This window comes from Chenopodium quinoa, unplaced genomic scaffold (genome assembly GCF_001683475.1).
Source record: "Chenopodium quinoa cultivar QQ74 unplaced genomic scaffold, ASM168347v1, whole genome shotgun sequence".
NCBI lineage: Eukaryota > Viridiplantae > Streptophyta > Magnoliopsida > Caryophyllales > Amaranthaceae > Chenopodium > Chenopodium quinoa.
This window is the reverse complement of record NW_018743175.1, coordinates 2,706,148-2,722,877: the sequence shown is the minus strand read 5'-3', so window position 1 is coordinate 2,722,877 and position 16,730 is coordinate 2,706,148. Positions and strand designations below refer to the sequence as shown.

The 16,730-nt window shown below is 30.3% G+C and overlaps 1 long non-coding RNA gene across 1 annotated transcript; it reads right to left on the bottom strand.

Annotated features, from left to right (window-relative positions):
• Positions 1-3,416: 3,416 nt before the first annotated feature.
• On the bottom strand, positions 3,417-6,729 carry LOC110732232. Its single transcript, XR_002513453.1, has 3 exons — positions 6,430-6,729; positions 4,062-4,195; positions 3,417-3,664 (listed from the first exon to the last, which is right to left on the bottom strand). It is a non-coding gene; the product is annotated as an uncharacterized LOC110732232 (long non-coding RNA).
• Positions 6,730-16,730: the final 10,001 nt, after the last annotated feature.

Genomic DNA, 16,730 nt, shown 5'->3' with positions numbered 1-16,730 from the left:
ATGATCTAATTTATAAGTATGTCCGAAGTAATAAATAACAGAAATAAGTTATTTCATTCCAATAATTTTTTTAATCCGTGCATCGCACAAGCCTAATATATATATATACATACATATATACATATATATATATATATACACACACACATATATATATATATACATACATATATATATATATATATATATATATATATATATATACATACATATATATATATATATATATATACATACATATATATATATATATATACATATATATACATACATATATATACATATATATATATATATATACAAATGGGATCATATGAGACCACATCCCTTATGTGAGAACCTGGTATATGTGAGGACATATTACAACCGTTGGATCAATTGCATCCAATGGCTACCATTTATCCCAATCAAACATAATTTCAGAAAAAAAGAAAAAAAAAATCAGTGTTTTCTCTCTCCTCCATTTTGCAAGTTATTTTCTCTCTCCTCCTTCAATTTCTCAGTTCTTAGTTCTCTCTACTCTATTTCTCTTTGCTATTTACTATGATTCTTCATCAATTCTTCTTCAAACTTCATCAATTTTTCGTCAAGGTGAGTTTCGCTTATGTTCTAATGTGTTTGATTTTCTTGGATTAATTTTTTCAATTTGTGTTCGGTTTTTTTTGGCTTAATTTGTTCAATTTGTGTTCGATTTTTTTGGCTTAATTTTATCACTTTGTGTTCGATTTTTTTCAATTCCATCATCAAATTTTACGAATTTTGTGTTTGTGTCGATAATTTTGATGATATTTTTCTGATTTTGTGTTTTTATGGACATTTAAGTCCGTTTTTGCTCAATTATTTCATGTAAATGTGTTTATTTTTTGGACATGTAATGTTTTGATGTTTGCTAGTTACTTGTTAAATAATACAGTGTAAATGTTTTGTGTATTAAGGTAATACTAATTTAGTTCTAATTTAGGGAATGTAATGTGCACACCAAGTGTTTGATAAAAGTCTCTGATATGATGTTACATATGTTTGAGTTCTAATTAACTAAATACATATCATTTAGTAATGCTAAGTATAGGTGTGGAGTTGTATGTTGAGTTCTCTAGCATGATTTGGTAATGCTGCTCTATGCATATTTGTGTTTCATTAGTGATAGAAATGGCTGAAATGATAATTTACTTCTTTCGAATAGTGTCAATATTGTAGCTCATTTGTTTGTTGTTCTTGTGTGAAAAAATAAATAAATTATATGTTGTTCCTTGGAAACTAAACTTTTAACATCGTTGTGTGGCAGAAAAGATTCCAGGGAAATTTTTTACTAGATTATGTGGTGGATGTCAAACTACCATCAATAATGGAGGTCTTTTTAGTGGTTCTGTACGTGTGTCATAGCTTCTTCTTTGCTTTAAGTTAGGGAGGTGAAAACAAGTTGTTCTTTGTTAGTTCTATTTGTGAGGTGTTCTGGCCTTACCAGCTTTGGCTATGCTCAGTTCTGATCAGGGTTGTGGTTGTAGTACCATGAACAACAATTGAGTTGATTTGGTTACCTTATACATGCTCTTGGTTTCTTTTCGTGTTATTAATTGTGCTTGGTTTTTTTCAGGCTACTATGTTGTTGCTAATCTTCCTTTGTGACTGTTTGCTGTTTGCTGTTTGCTGAGCCTTTAAAAGGTATGGCTTTTGTCTACAATGCTCTGTTAGTCTTCAAAGAGATATCTACCTCATGCTTTTTTTTAACCGTTGCTAAATTTCAGTAATAGATTTACCCTTTGTTCTTATTGTTGTTTGCACTTTTCTGCATACTTTGTTTTATCTGCTACATTGTTCTCTCATTAGTGTTTCTGTTTATGTGGGTCAATACTGAATGCTAGCAGGATATTAGGTCAATGCTGATAGTTGATACAATACGATAAATCACTGTTGTATATAAGGTCAATGTTCACAGTTAATCCTGCTAGCATCGTGTGAACATCTTACTTATTTGCGGTTTGTTCGAGTTTGGGTTTTGTTTTGTTGCAAAAGTGCAAGTGCATTCAGATAGGAGTTGTCTGATAGTGTTTAGTATATTTTAGGACTGAATTGTATGGTGGATGATATATGTGTCGTTTGGGAATGGATCTTTGGTGTCCTTTCTTTTTGGGGTTATGCTCTTCTTTTTTCTTAAGTCACGCTTTTTTCTTAAGGCATTTGACAAATGAGCAACTAAGTTTTTGCTCAAATTTTAAATTAGCAACTAAGTATTTGTTTATTTGACAAATGAGCAACTAATAATTTGCTCATTTGTTAATTGCTCATTTGTCAAATGAGCAATTATTTTTTTGCTCATTTGTCAAATGAGCAAAAAAAATTCAATGCTCCTTTGTCAAATGAGCAAAAAAAATTCAATGCTCCTTTGTCAAATGAGCAAACTATTTAATGTTCATTTGTCAAATGAGCAATTAATTATTTGCTCATTTGCCAAATGAGCAATTAATTTTTTTGTTAATTTGTCAAATGAGCAATTATTTTTTGCTCATTTTTCAAATGAGCAATTATTTTTGCTCATTTGTCAAATGAGCAAAAAAATTCAATGCTTTGTCAAATGAGCAAATGATTCTTGCTCATTTTCTCAAATTAATTCTCATTTGTGAGTGTGTTTGAATGTTTTAAATATGTTAGCCTACTAGCTCAAGGGTAGAGCATTGTGCAAATGCACAAAAGATGTGGGTTCGAATCCCACGTAGGTTCATTTATGTAATGTGGAGACACAAGTTTGTATGAGAGTTTAATTGTAACAAAGTTTATATAGTTATAAATCATTTCAAACCACTTTTTTGATCATATAATTAGTAGGAATTTGATTTTTTTTTTAATTAATTTTGTTTATAAAGATAACCTATGTAGGAATTGAACTACATCCCTTATGCATTTGCATAGTGCTCTACCAATTGAGCTAATAGGTTTTATAATCAATCTAACCAGAGAAGTTATTGAATTCTATCAGAATAGAAATGGTAGGAAACACAATCAAAACACCAATCCACATTTTCTGCTTCACCACTGATCAATGATTCAGCAGCCACACCAATTTGACAGATACAACTCTCCTCATAGACAATGACCAAGGATCTGCAGCATGTGACAGCTGAAAGAGATTGCCAAAACCTGAAAAAAGGGGGAGAATAATGACTGAGCACGAAACCCAAGGCCACCTACATTATTAGAGCTTTCAGCCACCACAATAGATTAATAGATTATATATCAAGAGTAATGTAGTTTATGTACATCATCTCAGTCTTACTTAGTGTGTTAGCAGAGAGAACTGTGTATATTGCAAAAGTCATCAACTTTACTGATATTAGGATGGCATATGAACATAACAGTAGCAAGAAACAAAATAAATCTTGTGCAGATTGCTCATATTAAAAGAAATACTATAGGCCCAACATAACCACAGTTTATTTTAGTTCCATTTAAGAATTATAATGGGGGAATCATACAGAGAGAGGAGGGACCAGAAGTAAAAGCAGGTTATCACATAAAAAAGAGACACTGTCACCAACCCTGCTGTCTCAATCCCAATTACTTAGACTGGGCATTCATAATACCCACATTAGAAATGAATTTAAACAGATAAAGGGCGCAATCTGCAAACTTGACGAGCAACCTTTTCCAGCTTTTCCTTTTCCATTTTCTGCAGAGAACGATAAATAGGTATTAGAATCTAGCATATCAGCTCGCTAGGTAAATAAGGGCAAGAAAAAAAATAAACTCATAAATTAAACAACCACATTCATTCTAGAGCTCTGATCTCAAATAAACAACCACTAGGACAGTTCATAAAGGTCAAATATGAGATTGGTTATAAATGACAACATACCATGTTTATGCAATAGAAAAAAAATGCACGTCATAGCACATTCAATCTACACATCAGATGAAGATACATGGAGAATTAAGAGAAACACTGATAGATGATAACAAGTTCTCTCTCCTAAAAGTCCTAATTTCCATTATTCTTATAAATAATAAGCATGACCATCAACTTAACTACATAGATATAACTTATAAGTTAAAAGTAAATGCATCACCTTGACGTAGACATTCTCTGCAGCCTTTTCCTCCTCACCTAGAATCTTGCCACCACTTGAAAACCTCTTAGATACATATCTTGCAGCAACTCTTCCTGCCATGTTGATCACAAGTATATGATTCAAGTATAAACCTGCATAAAGACAATGTTTAGCTCAAATTTGAGAATTGTATCATATCAATTTAACATCATAAGATTCATAACTCGCGAAACTTGTCGATATTGCAACAAAATGAGTTAAATCTTGCACGTGTGTGTATTTGGTAAAAATCTACTTAAATCTTTCAGATTTCAAGAGCATACTTTTAATATAAAGTAGTCACAAATGACACATAGCACATAAATAGTGGTCTTACAACAAATTTAAACAGAATAATGTTGGAATATTTAGAGTGTCGGAGTGGAGCGTGTTCTACTGTCTGATCGCGCTCGCGCTAGCTAGGCGTGACCCGCGATGAAACCGCGCCAAAACCGCGATGAGTTTCTGGAAATCTGGCAAGTCTTTGGAGGAGCGCCCGCTCCTCCAGGTGGCGCGCCTGCGCCACTATTAGGCGCGGCCCGCGCCTAAATCGCGACAAAATCGCGTCAACTTTCTGGAAAATCAGAAAGTTGGGATTCCAGAAGAGGAGCGCCCGCTCCTACTATAGGAGCGCCCGCGCCACATTGAGGAGCGCCCGCTCCTCCTTGTGGAGTGCCCGCGCCATCTGTTTTTTCGCGATTTTTTGACGGTTAAGTCTCTATTAAAGACTAGTTTTTCCTATATAGGAAAAGATAGAACTTTTCTCTGTGATTCTCCCTAAGTAATTCTCCATTTTTCTCTCAAAAAACTTGCAATCTTTTGTGAGAAATCTTCTTGATTTTAGTCTTTCTTGTGAATTATTCATCATCAATTTGTTTCTTAGTGCAAAGAACAATTGGGCTGACTTTTGTATCTCAAAGAGTATTTCCGGATCAAACCCAAGCACCATTGTGGGGGAAATTATACTCTTTAGGAATGTATTCATACGCCTAAGTCAGTGTGTCAAGGATTGAGACTCAAGTGGTCACCGGTTTTCTCATGTTCATGTTGGATGTAATAGCTTGGAGTAGAGGCAAGTAAAATATCTTTCACAACTAGTGTTTTCATTGTGTTTTTCTGTATTACTTTGATAAATTGGTGTTTGGTTGTAATACATTGAATTGTATTTGGATTTTTGTATAATTCATTATCAATTATACATAGTTAGGTTTTGTTCCCACCATTGTTATAGTAGTTCTTGTTTTTAGAATTACTTGAAAACCTAACAAATAATGCAACGGTGATCAGAATATTAACGACCATATAAGACTTCATGTTATACCCCAAGAAATTGTACACAGGTGGCAGGTGCTGCAAGATGAGTTAAATCTTGCATATGTTGATATCATGATAAATGAGAAAATAATTGCTTGCTCATTTGACAAATGAGCAAACAATAATTTGCTCATTTGACAAATGAGCAAAGAATAATTTGCTCATTTGACAAAATGAGCAAAGAATAATTTGCTCATTTGAAAAATGAGCAAATAATTGTTTGCTCAATGATAAATACCAAGATTATCATCTGTTCGAATATCGCCAACTAAGACATTAACCCAACTACCCCCGACTGCCACACCAATCTGACTACCCTTAATAACAAAGGGCAGTTCATTTTCCGCATCAAAAGTGTCTGAAGTATTACCTACGAACTCATTCAAAACAAACTCATTGATAATAGAGTACCAAGTCACAAGATTTCAAACAAGCATTTTATCAAACACCTTGTATGCACTATCAGGATATTCAAAACAAACTCATGGATAATAGAGTATCAAGTCACAAGATTTCTAACAAGCATTTTATCAAACACCTTGTATGCACTATCAGGATATTCATAAGTATCATAAAAATGCATCAAAATTCGAACAAGTTGATTTGAATTCATCAAAATTCGAACGAGATGATTTGAAATTAATAAAATTACAAAAATCAGAACAAGAAGATTGGGAATTCAATTGAAATTATCAAAATTAAAATTAAATTAAGAAAAATCTGAAAAGTACTAATTGAAATTATGCAGCAGTGAACAAGAGGAGAGAGAAAATTAAGCTCATTCAACTGGACATAATAACATTAACAGGCAATTTATTAGTTCTTAAATACTCAAATCGAAAATTTCTCATTGAATTTTAACGAATATAATCGAATTTTTTAACGAAAATTATCAAGAAATTTAACGAACAATTTGAAATTCTCAAACACTAAGATTAACATGCAATTGAAAAACTTTTTGTAAATTTTGATGCTAAGATTAAACTAAGATCATTGAATTTACAAAATTTACAAAACTAAAAGAATTACAAACCTCAATAATTTATGGAAATTGATACCCGTGAACAAGAAGAGGAGAGAGAAATTGTCGAGTTTGAAAAGACACCATTGATAAATTCTTGAAGCTTCGTGGTGGAGAGAGAGCAGAGCAGAGATTGGAGTTTCGTGATGGAGAGAGAGAGCAGAGCAGAAGCTTAGAAACAGTTAAGCATGGTTGTTAGAGAAGGTTTGTTAAAGAATGTTTATATCATTAATCTCAGCTATTGGATTTATTACAATCCAATGGCTGAGATTTGTCCTCACATAAATAATATGTTCTCACATAAAGGGTGGTTCTCACCGGATCCCATATATATATATATATATATATATATATATAGACACACACGTAAAAATTCTACGGTTTTTTTTTTTTTTTTGGTTAACTTTATTTTATGGCAAGTAATTGAAATAAGGAACATATATAGTATAGTTTTAATTGGAGAAAGGAAAAATGAGGATTGAGATTTGTTTGGGTATAATATATGATGATAGTCGATTGTGATGGGTACATGTAGGTGCAGTTTAATTCGTGTTACCTGAGCCCATGATCCGTTATTAGGGGACCACTCATTGATTGTACGTATTGAATATATTGATAATGATGCATTGATTTTATTTATTTATTTATTTATTAATTTTATATTGTATTTATTGAGCTTGTTTCATAATACAAACACAACCTTTTTTGTGGCTCCTCCTTCAATTTGCTCTTCTGATACATACAGATTTTTCCAGTGGAGTTTGTTTTCTTTAGGGTTTAATGCTTTAATTGTTTATGAACTTTATTATAGTCATTGGGGTTGTCTTCTAAGGCAACCCTAATTATGACGTGAATGTACCATTAATCTTACCATTTTTGTAAACTGTTTTTCGTAAATCTTTTGGTCATATTATGTGATAAAACAATTAAAAATGCAAAAATGACTCATATCTTTTACCTACAAATTGGTCTTACAGTGGTAATATAAGACAGTCTTATTAAAAAAAATTATTTTCTAAATTGACTTAACTAATTTGGTGCAAGATCTATTTGCAGTATCAATGGATAACTGTATTAACAAATATCTTTGTAAATTCAGGAATTAGTCAATCTGCAAATAATACCAATATCATATTGTCATTTGATCATCAAATTAAACAAGCTAGATTAATTAGTGAATGAGCAACTAAAAATTAATCTCCCCTCAAATTAAAAATATCAAACTAACAATTAAATCGTCAAACAAGACCCTTGTATTTAGGGGTGTTCAAAAATTGTTGTGGACCGAAAAAATGGACCGGAGAAGTCCGGACTGACCCGAACCGGACCGAATTAATCGGTCTGGTCTCCAGGTCGAGAAATTTATTTTTTCGATCTTCGGTCCGGTTCGGTGTAAAACCCTATAAAAATCGGTCTTGGAGCGGATTGGATTTTTGCTTTATATTATACATAAAACCTTTAATAATGATTAAGATTATCCTTAAAAAGTTTCGAAAAACTTTAGTTGTATGAGCCTTTTTGCACTAAAGATTTAAAAAACAGACGTTAAAAATAATGTTTTTCCTTTTTTTTCGAAAATTTCCATAAATTTTTTAATAAAATTTTTAAATCGGTCCGAACCGGTCCAGTTCGGGTTTTGGACCGATTTTTCGGTCTAGTCCGGGTTCGGTCCTAGCTTAATCGGTCCGGATTTCGGTTATTGAAATTCAATTTTTCGGTCTTCGGTCCGGACCGGATTGGTCCAGTCTTAGATCGATAAACAACTCTACTTGGGCGGTGCGTAGTCACTAATTAATGTAATTTCTTTGATGGAGATTTTGTTAGATTTTAATGGAGTGATATTATTTAAAATCATGTAACTTTTCCATAAATTATCCATTATTAGATTGAAAATTATTATAAAAAAAAAATGGATAAATCGATCATTTTATTCTGCAAAGTATAATATATCTTGAGATGTATATGAGCTCGCATGCATTATTATTTGTTTTGAGAGTAATTCCCTTAAGAATGTACCCGATTGATATTTGTCACCTTTTTCCTTTATCAAAAAAATAAAGAAAAAAGCTTTAATTCTCCTATATATGTTACTAGGTTTAGGGCTTTTTTTCAATCTTCACTTATTAATTTGGGTCCCCTATACTAAATGGATTTCTCTAGCTAGCTTACAATGTTTTAAATACCTTTGTCTTATTTTTTACTTTTTTTTTTAATAGAAATTTAAGTGCGGTGTTATTAAAATAGTAATTAATTAAAATAGACAACACAAATAAAGAATAGATGCATTTAGTCAATTCATTTATTATGTTGACCGGATGATTATTAGATGCAATTAGATTGGTGGATCCACATCTAAATTAAAGCAATAATTTCACATAGATGCAACTAATTAAGATAGACGGTGTTGTTTGTTGCCCAACTATAATAGGCTAATAGCATGCATATCATCATGTACTACGTATATCATGAACTTTGAGATTTTGATCGAGAAAATTTATATATAATGCATGTTATTATTTTTTGTCAATGCTTATCTATCTAGCACCATGGTGGGTTAGATTTTGTGTCTTTGTTTTAACTGCCAACAACCCATTTTCCTAAAAATTACAGCTCCTGCACTTAGATTTTGTTAAAGGAATAACATCCACTTACATTTTTTTTTTGTTTAGAGAGTCACAAAAGAAGATGATGAGAATAATATTTCAGGATTTCTTAAAATCGAGAGGGAAGCTCTAAACACTTAAGCTATTCCTCATTCTCAAAAAAACGTGTTTTTAGATAACGTATATCAGATATCGTCCACTTGTATGTCAGTAGATAATCTTAAAATTATGGATTGGAAAAATGATTGTCAGTAAAATACTAACAACACTATCAACATACAAGAGCATGCATAAGGGTGATTACTCACATAAGCGCGATAGATTGGCCGACTAATAATACACATACACCGTAGCTCATCAACACTCAACAACGAACTAACGCTTTCAGATTCATGCATATATTGTTGTTTGCAGTTTGTTGTACGGTTGGTCATGGTCATCCACAGGCAACAACTGACCCACACGTTCACACTGATCTAGAAGTATATAATTTTCATGCATTTATATATATGACTAAGAAAATTGGCAATTATATTGCTCAAAACAAATAAACAATAATGCCAATCAACATTATTTAATTTACGTACCTATGTATTTATTGCAACTATTGATACGTACATTCAATTCTAGTAGTACTAAACAGTCTGCAACTCGATCATATTAGGACTGTTATCATTGTAAATTTGTCACAGTTAATATTACAGTACTTTTGATACTTATTGAAGGAAAAGATAATCATTGATTCAAATTGTTTGATGCGTGAATATTATTGAGTAATTTTATTATATACATAGCATAGTATATCTGATGAATTTTCAAAAGGAATTGACATTAAAATAGTTTAGAATCATGTTTAAAATGAGAAATTCATCATTTTGTGTTTTATGTTTAGTTAGTTAATTAACAATCTTAAAATTGAGAGAAATGTATTGCCACAGAAATTCAACAAGGGTGATATGCAAATTATAAAGTACTCGTATTTATTTTCTTTTTAGTCCAAGGGCTTAACCCTACACATTCCTGCAACAGTAACACACATTTCACCAAAAATTTATATTAATTGATCTTATTATTTTTCTAATTGAATCTCAATATGAGTATCCTCTTATCGATCATCATTCAGTTTGTTTGTGCCATAATTTGTTATAACTAGTTACGATCATAACATATTTTGCCTAATTGGCCTAGTTGATATGAGCATGCATGTTGTATATATGTTGACACTTAATAAATTTGAGTACATGATACCGTATCACACTAGCATTGAAACTAAACATAATCTATAATCACCTACTTTTATATATATATATATATATATATATATATATTATCATCTAACATAATTGACATCCATTAATAACATACATACATACGAAATACAATATATAATATACGACATACTCGTATCTTATACACACTAAGGTTAATTTAATCGACATGTTTTTTGAAAAGGTTGGAACATATGACATAAATGAGCCCAAAATCAAGTGTAGTGTAACAACAATAACATGTATGATGCTTATTTCAGACCTTATATTAAATTATAATTACCTTCCCCACCTTTTCTTGCTTCCATATGCTGACACCCAAACACACCATATATAATTCTTTCAACCTTACTATTTTTTCTCATCATTTTTAATTATTTTGGGGGTCCATTTCTTTCTTTTTTGTTTTTCTTGGAAATATTCGAGCTGTTGGAATTTAATTCAATGACCATAACATCCAAATTCTGTTCTAGCTTAGAAATATAACCAATAGCTAGGGTTTAAAAAAAAACTAATAGTAAAACCAAGTGATAAGTTTAGATAAGATAAGTTCAAAACTGATACTATCTCTGTTTCTTATTATTTACAATAAAGGAATATTTTATATCTCACAAATAATACCCTTTGTTGCAAATAATAAGAAACGGAAGTAGTAAGATAATAAGAAAATATAAGATAAATGAATTCTAGTGATGAAGAGATTACTTCATTCATTCGTCTCATTTTGCTTGTCATATTTTGAAGAAGAAGAAAAAAAAAACTTACAAGAATTAATCGGTCAAACACAAATTCTTATATGTGGCTGGCCACACCATATGGCCGCCAACAATCATAGGAGTTACTTCATTAGTGTTAAAGGGGTTACCCAATCAGTGTTCAGGGGTTACTTTGTTGGTATTATAGGGGTTACTTTGTCAGTATTATAGGGGTTACTCAATCAGTATTACAAGGGTTACTCAATCAGTTTTTTAGGGATTATTTTGTTCTTTTACAAGCAACCATACGGTGTGGCTAGCCGCATACAAGACGCGTTGTCTATCAAATGAGGAGTTATTTCATTAGTGTTAAAGGGGTTACCCAATCAGTGTTCAAGGGTTACTTTGTTGGTATTATAGGGGTTACTTTGTCAGTATTATAGGGGTTACTCAATCAGTGTTACAAGGGTTACTCGATCAGTTTTTTAGGGATTTTGTTCTTTTACAAGCAACCACACGGTGTGACTAGCCGCATACAAGACGCGTTGTCTATCAAATGAGGCAATTAAGTGAGATGGAAGGAGTATGCTTGAGAGTATGTAAATATAACTTACAAGTAGAGCTGGCAACCTATATCCCAACCGATAACTCGACTTGAACTTAGTGGTAGAAATCCGAATCCAAATTGATGATCTCAATTGTTTATTTATGTTTTTCAATGCTCTATTTTATTTTATTTTTTAGTAAAAATATATTTAGTTATGTATTAGTAATTTAAAATTACGAAGAATATAGTTTGAAATCATACATCAAGATGAATTGTAAAGATTTCTCATGATAATGATTTATCTTATATGTCGAAAGAGTGATTATCATGCATGTATTTGCATCATCATATAAGCTAACAAACACTAAAATTTATTTCAATCTACACGTTGGAAATTGAAATTTGGTTTCATCATGCAATAGAATTCCTAATATCTACTTTTAATATAATACAAAATAGGAGTAATATATATTGTATTATTGTGAATGTAGTATGTTGGAAGATTTAATGTTTCTGTTACAATGTGAATAATTAACTCGTATAAGTATCTTTCTTTTCGCGCATGTGTGAGCAACTGAGCACAAAAGAAGGGCAAACTAACATGGTATTCAAGATTACAATGTACACTTATTAAGCAAAGACTTTTTTGAGTAATTGAATATGACAATTTTTTTTCTCTAGATTTACATGAAACTTTTCACTTCTTTTTAAACTTAGTCTTGCCGTGACTCAAGAAAAGATTAAAAGAATAACTCGAATAATTAAGCTAAAGATATCATATTATATGCCGAAGTATGATATATGCTATTAAAGTGGTATTATCATAGTCCAAACTAATTAAAACTTTCAACTATTTCTGACAATTACCTTATTGAAAGGGGATTAATTATTGGGTTAATACATATAGTAATATACTTATTAGAATTATTACTTACGTCTCTACCGCCAGCTCATATAATAAGATCCCTCCCTTCAAAGATGATGTATAGTTTGGAAAAACATGTTGCTTACTTCGCATAAAGGCAACCCAAGAATAGGTTAGATGGTCAATACTATATCTATGATAAGAAGATGGTATCACATTTTTACACTAGAAATAAATTAAAGATGAGAACTATTTTTCGACCGGTCAAAAAAAGAATTATTTTTTTTAGTAGTATATGAGTGCAATGCAACTTATATCGACGTAGAAAAATAAGCTATAATATACTATTCTGTGTCATATACCTTATGTGTTGTATATCTTTAGAGAGTTTAATTAAAGGGCGGTTCTTAAAGTACGTTGAAAATATTTTTTAGTAATTGGATGGTCCAATTATCAAAATCAAAGTTATTAGAGTAAGAGATCGATTGTATTTCTAAACTCAGCCTAAGGCCTTTGTAACTTCTAATTTATTTTTCTTTTTGGAAAGTCTAAAAACCAGAGTATATTTCTTCTATTTCAGTGTAATAAGAAAATTTCCATCATTTATGTATGCATTCCCTTTCTACCCGTCTTGTCTTTCTCTATCCATTGTCACCACTTCTTTTTTTTCCGCCTTTATATATATCCACTATTCTTATTACTTCGTGCAAATTGTAAATGTAAAGCTTTATCAAGGAAACACATAAAACACTTCAATTCAATTTAGTTCCCATTTCGATGAACAAATTATTTCATATAGACACTTCCTAAAGTCAAGTTGTATGCAACTTGAATGGACATCAATACATGCATCATCTACTTTTAAAATAGAGACATCTTTTTAGAACTATATAATAAGTGGTGATGTATATTGCAAGTTCACCATATACTTATTAGTTTAAATCCAATTTTCAATCCTTCTTTTTTTATTAGGCCGGCACTTTATAATGGAAAATAAAGTTTATTCTAGCTAGTTAGATAATGTTTTGGATGAACAACCCAATAATGAATATATCATGGAGAAGACTAATAAACGGCTTAATCAATGTTTTTTGTGAAGGTAATAGCTCACTAATTTTGTTTTGTTGACAATTTCCTAAGCACATCCTTGATTCTCCATTGTGTATATGCTAAGATAAGATATGATATGATAGTATATATTATTTAATTATTCAATTAGCTTAAACTTTACTAATTAAATGACATCAACACAAGATTAGTTGCCTTGCTTATAATTGCCAACCCTACTTTAATTTATTTTTAATTTTGAATTATAAATATAAATAAATAAATTAAACGTGTCCCAAACTTTGGTTCTTTATTCCTTTCCTTTGGATAGAAAAAAAGAAATAAGGTCCCATGAAGAAGTCAAAACCTAATAAAGCATCAAGTAATTCCCTTCTTTTTCTACTGTGAAAAATATAAGCATTGGTTGAGTATAGTAGTGCACTATTTTGTGGAGGGGCCTATAAAAGTGACAAATTAACCGACCAAAAAAGAAGGGAAAATAAAAGATAGGTAAAAATTAAATATATAAATAGTGGAGTAACGTTCGCTTAACTTGCTTTCTAGTGTGAGTAAATTAAAGGTTGCTAGAAAAGTTTGAAGGTAGTGGGTATATATGTGCAAAGAAGGTGATGGTGGAGATATGGAAGGAGGATGGTGCAATGTACTATCAGAAAGCAAGACAAAGGCTCATATACAAGTATACAACAACCAAAGAAAATAGAAAATAGTTACCGCATCTGTACTATCTTTAAAAAATATTATGGTCATACTATTAGTTTAAATTTATTGTGTGTGGCAATTAATTTTGAATTTTTGGATAAAATTTTCTGATCACTTATACTAGTTTAAATTACATCTTATAACAGCTAAATTCGAATTTCGAACAATGAAGGTAAAAATAGTAAAATACTCTTTGATGGGAAAATAGGAGGTAATAGATCAGATGATCTAGGATGATGCCCTAGAAATTGGATTTGATGTTATAGGACTTTGTGGCTTAATGGAGTGGGATTGGCATTTATTTAACTTGGATGGATTAAAATTAAAGAAATATACTGTACTAGAGTATCGAGTAAGATCCACAAAGAAAGAAAAAGCATTGCACCCCAAAAAAAAAAAAAAAAAAAAAAAGACGCAACTGATTTGATGAGTTGTCTCAAAACCAAGGACTTTGTGCCTAAATTAGTGACATCTCTTGGAAATGATGGCTCACTCTTTAAATGTCAAAATTATTCTACTTTTACCACATAAAGAGAGCATCAAAATTCACACAAATTAATTACTTATTGTTTCTAAATTCCAAGCTTTTGTGTCAAAGGATTGATCCGTCCATTCCAAACCTGCATACACCGTACATGAAAGATAAAATAAATAAAGGAAAATGCAATAATACACACTAGAAAATTGTAAAAATTTAGGAAATCATAAAAATATAAACACTAATTACACTGATTTACGCGTATTTTTGTCATGAATTTCTAATTTTATACAATTTTTAAGAGTGTATTTAATGCTTATATATAGCCCAAGGGTTACATATAACATTACCCATAACTAAATACTCACTTTGTCCTCATTTTTTTGCACCAATGCAAATAAATGGGTCAAAATTTTAAAAATTTTGACCATAAATCCCATTAATCAATAAAAGATAATATAGTCATGTGGGGTATTGTTAGATTCGTCTCTTTATATATTTTATTGGTATAGTTTATTAATATTAAGTTTTTATAATTTTTATCGTGAAAAGTCAGTCAAATGGAGCAAAAAAATAGAGATAGAGGGAGTAAATAAATTTATATAATATAAGTGAATGAAAAAGGGCGAAGGAGTAGAATAGAGTTTAAATTGTGGAATGCTTAACCCCTTTCATTTATTTTCCTTTTTTAAATAACTTGAAAAGAAATTTAGGCAATTGAAAAATTTCAATAATTTGTAATACTTCTCCGTTTACTTCACCTTATTTTTGCTGAAGTAAAATTATTTTTACTGAACTTAAATTATTTTTGCTGAACTTAAATTATTTTTACTGAACTGAAATTAATTTTACTGAACTGAAATTATTTTTGCTGAACTGAAATTATTTTTACCGATTTTCTATTTTATTTCTTCTTTATAGTTACTGAATTTTGTTGACCTGAACTTATTTTTACTTAACTTAAATTATTTTTACTTAATATTATTTTTTTAAGGTGAAGTGAAAAGGGTCTTATTGTGAAGATGCAACAATTATTTACAATTAATTAATTGACTAACTTACAAAAATTTAACAATATAAATATTATCAAAACTTGAAAGCTAGTAAAAACGATTAAATTTATAGATTTGATTTTGTATCTCATATTCTCTTCATATTAAAATTGTTGTAAAAAAATTGTAACAACTTTCCTATTATATAACAAGCTAAGTCCAATCATTATACGAAATATAAATATATTGTATATACATTACTAAAAAATATTTTCACCAAGAAAACAAATTACTATAAAATATTAATTAAGAGTTTAAAACCATATGACTTTTTATAAATCATTGCTAATTATTATATAAATTTTTAAACAAGCATAAACATTAATTAGTATCAGTGAGCTAGTTTTAATTTAATTAAAGTTAGTTTCATATTGAATGATTGACTTTGTGTTCTCTTCACCTTATTGCACCTGAACTTATTAAACTTATCTGAACTTATTAAACTTATTAGACCTTATTTAACTTATTGGAACTTATTAGACTTGATTGAACTTATTAGAATTTATTAGATCTTATTGAAATTTATTGGACCTTATTAGACCTTATTGGAACTTATTATACCTTATTTTACTTATTGGAACTTATTAGACTTTATTACACTTGTTAGACCTTATTATAACTTATCTGAACTTATTAAACCAGAAACTTATTTTTATAAGGTGAAAAGAACGAGCGTTTTTTGAAAAATGTATAAACTCTGGTGAGCTAGTTTTAGTTGATAAAAGTCGAGTTTGATATTGAATGATTTGAGTAATTGATGAAAATGCATAAACTCTTAATTCGAATATCTTAACCATCAAAAGTCTCTCATATGTAAAACAGTAGAAATATATATACTCGTAAATAATAGTGTTAGTGCATGGCTAAGCCAGAAAACTCTATCAAATGGAGTAATAATTCAATCATGCCTTTTTTTTTTTTTTTTTTTTTTTTTTTCTTTGACAAAGAATTCATTCATACTTGTAAAAACAAAATCAATGAAGATTCTATGCAAGGTTAAGTATGTAGGTTATCAATTCAATGGCCTCTTAAAGAGGC